Below are 9,737 nucleotides of genomic sequence, written 5' to 3'. Positions count from 1 at the left end.
ATTAAATCTCATTAATTTGTGGCATTGTAATTTAACATCCCCCACTCCTCAGCACTGTGGAGGACTTGAAAAATAATAGCCTGCATTCCTAATTCAACAGGGAACAGAATGAGGCTAGATATCTCTCTCTCAAAGCCTCATCATCAAAAAGGAGCCATTATATGAATAATATGATGGCTCCCTAGAAGACTTCACTCAAAAAGTTTTATTTGACTTCACACAAATTAGTCCTGTGCTTGGAGCTTCTACTTGGAAGGCATTTGTCAACTGTTTTAAAATCTTAGTTGTCTGAGGCAGTGAATAACAGATGGGGCAAACAACAGACTAGCCAAAAAGCTTGGAACAAAAAACGGAGGAATAAGGTGTTTATAAGGGCTGAAAGGTCATGCATATGCATAGGGATGCATATATGTTAAACAAAAATCTGCAGCTTGAAGAAAGTCCTAAGTTCTCACCTCTAGTTGGCTTTGAAGCTATGTAAGCCAATGGCACCCCATTCCAGTATTCTTGCCTGGAAAATCCCATGGATGGAGAAGCCTGGTAGGCTACAGTCCATGGGGTCACTGAGAGTCAGACACGACTGAGCGACTTCACTTTGACTTTTCACTTTCGTGCATTGGAGAAGGAAATGGCAACTCACTCCAATGTTCTTGCCTGGAGAATCCCAGGGACGGGGGAGCCTGGTGGGCTGCCGTCTAGGGGGTCACACAGAGTCAGACACAACTGAAGTGACTTAGCAGCAGCAGCAAGCAGCAAGTTAAGATGGCAGCAGAGCTGTAAATCACCTGAGTATTGAAGATATTCCCAAATATGCACACAGAGCCCCTTGGCAAATACCCATAGACTTATGGATTCCGGGCATTTAAAACAATTCCCGTCCAGTTATTAGCTGATCACTAAGAGACTTCAGGGTTCACACATGACAAATATAGAGTTTAGAGACTTTCAGAAAGGTCACTAAACAAACAATAGAAACTACAACAAAAAGCAATAACAAAACCTAAGTAATGTAGAAAATCAAATTTTCAGAGTTACCTTACATAATATTTGAAATGTCTAGTTTCAACAACAAAAAGACACAAGATATGCAAAAAAATCCACATACAGGAGTCCAGAGATAATTGTCCCTTATGTAAGTAAACATTGAACTTACTAAATTAAAACTTTAAATCAACAATTCAAGTATGTCCATAGAGGCAAAGGAAACTATATCTAAAGAACAAAAGGAATCAGGCAAATAATGTGTCATCAAATACAGAGTAAAAAAATTAAAAGAATTTATAAAAATAAATAAAACAGAAAATCTGGAGTTAAAGTATCTAACTGAAATGAATAATTTACTATATGGACTCAACATGAGATATAATGCAGATGTAAGCAAACAGAACAAGAATTAGTGAACCTGAACATTCAATTCAGATTAATTGAAATAATTCAGATCAACTGAAATTTTTCAGTCAGAGATATAGGAAGAAAAGGAATGAAGAAAAATAAACAGAGTCTCAAAGACCTATAAGGATCTTTGTGACACCATTAAGCATACAACACACACCTAATTGGAGTGGCACAGCCTGATGGGAAGCTAGAGAGAAAGAAAAAGGGAAGAAAGAATATTTGAAGAAATAATGAGTGACAACTTCCAAACTTTGATAAATGAATCTACATAACCAAGAAGCTCAACAAGCTTTAAATTAAACTCAAAGAGATCTGTATCTAGATATCATAATCAATCAAAAGCTAAAGACAAAGAGAGAATATTTAAACTAGCAAGAGAGAAGTGACTCTTCATTAACATTAGCAAGGGATCCTCGTGAGACTAACAGCTGATTTCTTGTCAGAAATCCTGGAGGCCAAAAGGCAATGGGATGGCTATTGAAAATGCTAAAAGTAAAACAAACTAACTAACTAACTAACTAAGAATTCTATATCCAGCAAAATTATCCTTCAAAAATAAAGGGGAATTTTAGGCATCTTCAGATAAACCAAAAAGCTGAGAGGGTTCCTCACTAAAAGTTGTGCTCTACAAGAAATATTGAAGGGAATCCTTCAGGCTGAAATGAAAGAACAAAAAATTTGAATTTCATGAAGAAATAAAATGACCAGTAAAGTTAACTACATAGTTAAATATCAATGACATTTGTGTGTGTGTGTTTGTATCTGCTTCCCCCGCCTCACCAACCCTGATATAAAGTTTTTAAATTAATTGTGATGATGGTTGCAGAACACTTTGGATACATTTGAAATATTGAATTATATTACTTCAAATGGGTGAACTATAGGTAAGCGAATTATATCTCAATAAATCTGTCACCAAAGAGATAATAAACCACTGTCATAGCTAGGACATATGACGACAATAATATATGGGACCCTGGATGGGATCTTAGAAGAGAAAAAGGACATTAGGCAAAAATTAAGGATATATGGATAAAGTATCAGTTTAGTTCAGTCACTCAGTCATGTCCGCCTCTTTGTGACCCCATGGACTGCAGCATGCCAGGTTTCCCTGTCTATTACCAACTCTCAGAGCTTGCTCAAACTCCTGTCCATCGAGTTGGTGATGCCATTCAACCATCTCATCCTCTGTCATCCCCTTCTCCTCCTGCCTTCAATCTTTCCCAGCATCAGGGTCTTTTCTATATATTCAGGATTGATTTCCTTTAGGATTGACTGGTTTGATCTCCTTGCAGTCCAAGGGACTCTCAAGAGTCTTCTCCAACCCCACAGTTCAAAAGCGTCAATTCTTTGGCTCTCAGCTTTCTTTATAGTCCAGCTCTCACATTAAAAGTCACGTGTGAAAAACCACAGCTTTGACTAGATGGACTTTTGTCAGCAAAGTAATGTCTCTGCTTTTTAATATGCTGTCTAAGTTGGTCATAGCTTTTCTTCCAAGGAGCAAGCGTCTTTTAATTTCATGGCTGCAGTCACCATCTGCAGTGATTTTGGAGCCCCCCCAAAATAAAGTCTGTCATTGTTTCCATGGTTCCCCATCTATTTGCCATGAAGTGATGTGACTGGTTGCCATGATCTTCATTTTTTGGCTGTTGAGTTTTAAGCCAGCTTTTTCACTTGCCTCTTTCACTTTCACCAAGATCCTGTTTATTTCCTTTTCACTTTCTGCCATAAGGTTGGTGACATCTGTGTATCTGAGGTTATTGATATTTCTCCAAGAGATCTTGATTTCAGCTTGTGCTTCACCTGACCTGGCATTTCACATAATGTGCTCTGCACATGAGTTAAATAAACAGGGTGACAATATACAGCCTTGACATACTCCTTTCCCAATTTGGAACCAGTCTGTTGTTCCATGTCCTATTCTAACTGTTACTTCTTGATCTGCATACAGATTTCTCAGGGGCAGGTTAGGTGGTCTGGTATTCCCATCTCTTTAAGAAATTTCCAGTTTGTGTGTTCCCCACAGTCAAAGACTTTGGTGTAATCAATAAAGCAGAAGTAGATGTTTTCTGGAATTCTCTTGCTTTTTCTATGATCCAATATACGTTGGAAATTAGATCTCTGGTTCCTCTGCCTTTTCTAAATCCACCTTGAACCTCTGGAATTTCACAGTTCACATACTGTTGAAGCCTGGCTTAGAATTTTGAGCATGGCTTTGCTAGCGTGTAGTCAGTCAGTTCAGTCAGTTGCTAGCATGTAAGATGAGTGCAATTGTGCAGCTGTTTGAACACTCTTTGGCATTGCCTTTCTCTGGATTGGAATGAAAACTGACATTTTCCAGTCCTGTGGCCACTGCTGAGTTTTCCAAATTTGTTGGCATATTGAGTGCAGCACTTTCACAGAATCATGTTTTAGGATTTGAAATAGCTCACTGGAGTTCATCATCTCCACCAGCTTTGTTCATAGTGATGCTTCCTGAGGCCCACTTGACTTCACACACCAAGATGTCCGGATCTAGGTTAGTGATCACACAATCATAGCTATCTGGGTCATTAAAATCTTTTCATATAATTCTTCTTTGTATTCTTGCCACCTTTTCTTAATATCCTCTGCTTCTCTTAGGTCCATACTGTTTCTGTCCTGTATTGTGCCCATCTTTGCATGAAATGTTCCCTTCAGTTCAGTTCAGTTCAGTTCAGTTGTTCAGTCGTGTCTGACTCTTTGCGATATCTCTAATTTTCTTGAGATCTCTAGTCTTTCCCATTCTGTTGTTTTCCTCTATTTCTTTGCACTGTTCACTTAGGAAGGCTTTCTTATCTCTGCTTGCTATTCTTTGGAACTCTGCATTCAGATGGATATATCTTTCCTTTTCTCCTGTGCCTTTAGCTACTCTTCTCTTCTCTTCTCAGCTATTTGTAAGGCCTCCTGAGACAGCCATTTTGCCTTTTGAATTTCTTTTTCTTGGGGATGCTTTGACTACTGCCTCCTGTAGAATGGTGTGAACTTCTTTCCATAGTTCTTCAGGCACTCTATCAGATCTAATCCCTTGAATCTATTTGTCACTTCCACTGCATAATCATAAGGGATTTGCTTAAAGTCATAAATAGCCTAGTGGTTTTCCCTTCTTTCTTCAATTTAAGTCTAAACTTTTCAATAAGGAGTTCATGATCTGAGCCACAGTCAGCTCCCAGTCTTTTTTTCCCTGACCATATAGAACTTTTCATCTTCGACTGCAAAGAATGGAATCAATCTGTTTTTAGTATTGACTATCTGGTGGTATCCATGTGGAGAGTCATCTCTTGAGTTGTTAGAGAGGATTTATGCTATGACCAGTGCGTTCTCTTGGCAAAACTCTTAGACTTTGCCCTGCTTCATTTTGGCTTATAGGTCAAACTTGCCTGTTACTCCAGGTGTCTCCTGGCTTCCTACTTTTGCATTAAGTCCCCTGTGGTGAAAAGGACATCTTGTGTGTGTGTGTGTGTGTGTGTTAATTCTAAAAGGTCATGTAGGTCTTCAAGAACCATTCAACTTCAGCTTATTCAGCATTAGTGGTTGGGGTATAGACTTGGATTACTGAATATTGAATGGTTTGCTTGGAAACAAATTGAGATCATTCTGTCATTTTTGAGATTGCACACAAGTACTGCATTTCAGACTCTCTTGCTGACTATAAGAGCTACTCCATTTCTTCTAAGGGATTCTTACCCACTGTAGTAGATATAATAGTCATCTAAATTAAATTCACCCATTCTGGCCCATTTTTGTTCACTGATTCCAAAAATGTTGATGTTCACTCTGCCATCTCCTGTTTGACCACTTCCAATTTACCTTGATTTATGGACCTAACATCCCAGGTTCCTATGCAATATTTTTCTTTACAACATTGGACTTTATTTTCAGACATACCCACAACTAGGCATCATTTCTGCTTTGGTTCCGCCTCTTCTTTCCTTCTGGAGTTATTTCTTTGCTCTTCTCCAGTCACATAGTGGGCACCTACTGACCTCGGGAGTTCAAATCAGTGCCATCTTTTTTCATTTTCATACTGTTCATGGGGTTCTCAAGGCAAGAATATTAAAGTGGTTTGCCATTCCCTTCTCCAGTGGACCATGTTTCATCAGAACTCTCTATCATGACCTGTCTGTCTTGGGTGGCCCTCCATGGCATGGCTCATAGCTTCACTGAGTCAGACAAGGTTGTGAGTCATGTAATCAGTTTGGATAGTTTTCTGTGATTGTGATTTTCTTTCTGTCTGCCCTCTGATGGATGCAGATAAGAGGCTTGTGGAAACTTTCTGATGGGACAGACTGGCTGTGGGAGATTCTGGGTTTTGCTCTGATGACCACGCTCAGTTCAGTTCAGTTCAGCTCAGTTGCTCAGTCATGTCCAACTCTTTGTGACCTCATGAATCACACGCCCCAGGCCTCCCTGTCCATCACCAACTACTGGAGTTCACCCAAACTGATGTCCTTTGAGTTGGTGATGCCATCCAGCCATCGCATCCTCTGTCGTCCCCTTTCTTTTCCTTCCCCCAATCCCACCCAGCATCAGGGTCTTATCCAGTGAGTAAACTCTTCACATGAGGTGAACAAAATATTGGATTTTCAGCCTCAGCATCAGTCCTTCCAATGAACACCCAGGACTGGTCTCCTTTAAGATGGACTGCTTGGATCTCCTTGCAGTCCAAGAGACTCTCAAGAGTCTTCTCCAACACCACAGTTCAAAAGCATCAATTCTTTGGCACTCAGCTTTCTTCACCATCCAACTCTCACATCCATACATGACCACGGGAAACACCATAGCCTTGACTAGACTGGCCTTAGTCAGCAAAGTAATGTCTCTGCTTTTGAATATGCTATCTAGGTTGGTGATAACCTTCCTTTCAAGGAGTAAGCGTCTTTTAATTTCATGGCTGCAATCACCATCTGTAGTGATTTTGGAGCCCCCCCAAAATTAAGTCTGACACTGTTTCCACTGTTTCCCTATCTATCTGCCATGAGGTGATGGGACCAGATGCCATGATCTTCGTTTTCTGAATGTTGAGCTTTAAGCCAACTTTTTCACTCTCCACTTTCACTTTCATTAAGAGGCTTTTTAGTTCTTCTTCACTTTCAGCCATAAGGGTGGTGTCATCTGCATAGCTGAGGTTATTGATATTTCTCCTGGCAATCTTGATTTCAGCTTATGCTTCTTCCAGCCCAGTGTTTCTCAAGATGTACTCTGCATAGAAGTTAAATAAGCAGGGTGACAATATACAGCCTTGACGTACTCCTTTTCCTATTTGGAACCAGTCTGTTGTTCCATGTCCAGTTCTAACTGTTTCCTCCAAACCTGAATATAGGTTTCTCAAGAGGCAGGTCAGGTGGCCTTTTAGTCCCATCTCTTTCAGAATTTTCCACAGTTTATTGTGATCCACACAGTCAAAGATTTTGGCATAGTCAATAAAGCAGAAATAGATATTTCTCTGGAACTCTCTTTCTTTTCCATGATCCAGCAGATGTTGGCAATTTGATCTCTGTTTCCTCTGCCTTTTCGAAAACCAGCTGGAACATCAGGGAGTTCATGGTTCACCTATTGCTGAAGCCTGGCTTGGAGAATTTTGAGCATTACTTTACTAGCATGTGAGATGAGTGCAATTGTGCAGTAGTTTGAGCATTCTTTGGCATTGCCTTTCTTTGGGATTGGAATGAAAACTGACCTTTTCCAGCCCTGTGGCCACTGCTGAGTTTCCAAATTTGCTGGCATATTGAGTGCGGCACTTTCACAGCATCATCTTTCCGGATTTGAAACAGCTCAACTGGAATTCCATCACCTCCAGGAGCTTTGTTCATAGTGATGCTTTCTAAGGCCCACTTGACTTCACATTCCAGGATGTCTGGCTCTAGGTGAGTGATCACACCATCGTGATTATCTGGGTCGTGAAGATCTTTTTGTACAGTTCTTCTGTGTATTCTTGCCATCTCTTCTTAATATCTTCTGCTTCTGCTAGGTCTGTACCATTTCTGTCCTTTATTGAGCCCATCTTTGCATGAAATGTTCCCTTGGTATCTCTAATTTTCTTGAAGAGATCTCTAGTTTTTCTCATTCTGTTGTTTTCCTCTATTTCTTTGCATTGATCACTGAGGAAGGATTTCTTATCTCTTCTTGCTATTCCTTGGAACTCTGCATTCAGATGCTTCTATCTTTCCTTCTCTCCTTTGCTTTTTGCTTCTCTTCTTTTCACAGCTATTTATAAGGCCTCCTCAGACAGTCATTTTGCTTTTTTGCATTTCTTTTCCATGGGCATAGTCTTGATCCCTGTCTCCTGTACAATTTCATGAACCTCTGTCCATAGTTTATCAGGCACTCAGATCTAGTTCCTTAAATCTATTTCTCACTTCCACTGTATAATCACAAGGAATTTGATTTAGGAGCCGTGAAGAGATACCCCACACTCAAGGTAAGAGAAACACAAGTAAGATGGTAGGTGTTGCAAGAAGGCATCAGAGGGCAGACACAGTGAAACCACAATGACAGAAAACTAGTCAATCTAATCACACTAGGACCACAGCCTTGTGTAACTCAATGAAACTAAGCCATGCCCCGGGGCCACCCAAGACGGGTGGGTCATGGTGGAGAGGTCTCACAGAATATGGTCCACTGGAGAAGGGAATGGCAAACCCTTCAGTATTCTTGCCTTGAGAACCCCATGAACAGTATGAAAAGGCAAAATGATAGAATACTGAAAGAGGAACTCCCCAGGTCAGTAGGTGCCGAATATGCTACTGGAGATCAGTGGAGAAATAACTACAGAAAGAACGAAGGAATGGAGCCAAAGCAAAAACAATGCCCAGCTATGGATGTGACTGGTGATAGAAGAAAGGTCCGATGCTGTAAAGAGCAATATTGCATAGGAACCTGGAATGTCAGGTCCATGAATCAAGGCAAATTGGAGGTGGTCAAACAGGAGATGGCAAGGGTGAACGTCAACATTCTAGGAATCAGCGAACTAAAATGGACTGGAATGGGTGAATTTAACTCAGATGACCATTATATCTACTACTGCGGGCAGGAATCCCTCAGAAGAAATGGAGTAGCCATCATGGTCAACAAAAGAGTCTGAAATGCAGTACTTGGATGCAATATCAAGAACGACAGAATGATCTCTGTTCGTTTCCAAGGCAAACCACTCAATATCACAGTAATCCAAATCTATGTCCCAACCAGTAACACTGTAGAAGCTGAAGTTGAACAGTTCAATGAAGACCTACAAGACCTTTTAGCACTAACACCGCAAAAAAGATGTCCTTTTCATTATAGGGGACTGGAATGCAAAAGTAGGAAGTCAAGAAACACCTGGAGTAACAGGCAAATTTGGCCTTGGAATGCGGAATGAAGCAGGGCAAAGAATAATAGAGTTTTGCCAAGAAAATGCAGTGGTTATAGCAAATACCCTCTTCCAACAACACAGGAGAAGACACTACACATGGACATCACCAGATGGTCAACACTGAAATCAGATTGACTGTATTCTTTGCAGCCAAAGATGGAGAAGCTCTATACACTCAACAAAAACAAGACCAGGAGCTGATTGTGGCTCAGATTATGAACTCCTTATTACCAAATTCAGAGTTAAATTGAAGAAAGTAGGTAAAACCACTAGACCATTCAGGTATGACCTAAATCAAATCCCTTATGATTATACAGTGGAAGTGAGAAATAGATTTAAGGAACTAGACCTGATTGATAGAGTGCCTGATGAACTATGGAATGAGGTTCATGACATTGTACGGGAGACAGGGATCAAGACTATCCCCATGGAAAAGAAATGCAAAAAAGCAAAATGGCTCTCTGGGGAGGCCTTACAAATAGCTGTAAAAAGAAGAGAGGTGAAAACAAAGGAGAGAAGGAAAGATATAAGCATCTGGATACAGAGTTCCAGAGAATAGCAAGAAGAGATAAGAAAGCCTTCTTCAGCGGTCAATGCAAAGAAATAGAGGAAAACAACAGAATGGGAAAGACTAGAGATCTCTCCAAGAAAATTAGAGATACCAAGGGAACATTTCATGCAAAGATGGGCTTGATAAAGGACAGAAATGGTATGGACCTAACAGAAGCAGAAGAGATTAAGAAGAGGTGGGAAGAATACACAGAAGAACTGTACAAAAAAGATCTTCACGACCCAGATAATCACGATGGTGTGATCACTCACCTAGAGCCAGACATCCTGGAATGTGAAGTCAAGTGGGCCTTAGAAAGCATCACTATGAACAAAGCTCCTGGAGGTGATGGAATTCCAGTTGAGCTGTTTCAAATCCGGAAAGATGATGCTGTGAAAGTGCCGCACTCAATATGCCAGCAAA

Source organism: Ovis aries, chromosome 14 (assembly GCF_016772045.2).
Source record: "Ovis aries strain OAR_USU_Benz2616 breed Rambouillet chromosome 14, ARS-UI_Ramb_v3.0, whole genome shotgun sequence".
Classification (NCBI taxonomy): Eukaryota; Metazoa; Chordata; class Mammalia; order Artiodactyla; family Bovidae; genus Ovis; species Ovis aries.
The sequence above is the reverse complement of the archived record's forward strand: the minus strand, read 5'-3'. Positions refer to the sequence as shown.